We start from the raw sequence: 559 nt of genomic DNA on the forward strand, positions 1-559 counted from the left end.
GGTCCCTTTTCTCCACACCCTCTCCAGCATTTATTGCTTGTAGACTTATGGATTGCAGCCATTCTGACCGGCGTGAAATGGTACCTCATAGTGGTTTTGATTTGCATTTCTCTGATAATGAGTGATGTTGAGCATCTTTTCATGTGTTTGTTAGCCATCTGTATGTCTTCTTTGGAGAAATGTCTATTTAGTTCTTTGGCCCATTTTTTGATTGGGTCATTTATTTTTCTGGAGTTGAGCTGTAGGAGTTGCTTGTATATTTTTGAGATTAGTTTTTTGTCCGTTGCTTCATTTGCTATTATTTTCTCCCATTCTGAAGGCTGCCTTTTCACCTTGCTAATAGTTTCCTTTGTTGTGCAGAAGCTTTTAAGTTTAATTAGGTCCCATTTGTTTATTTTTGCTTTTATTTCCAGTATTCTGGGAGGTGGGTCATAGAGGATCCTGCTGTGATGTATGTCGGAGAGTGTTTTGCCTATGTTCTCCTCTAGGAGTTTTATAGTTTCTGGTCTTACGTTGAGATCTTTAATCCATTTTGAGTTTATTTTTGTGTATGGTGTTA

This window comes from Bison bison, unplaced genomic scaffold (assembly GCF_000754665.1).
Source record: "Bison bison bison isolate TAMUID 2011002044 unplaced genomic scaffold, Bison_UMD1.0 scf7180017864352, whole genome shotgun sequence".
Taxonomy (NCBI): Eukaryota; Metazoa; Chordata; class Mammalia; order Artiodactyla; family Bovidae; genus Bison; species Bison bison.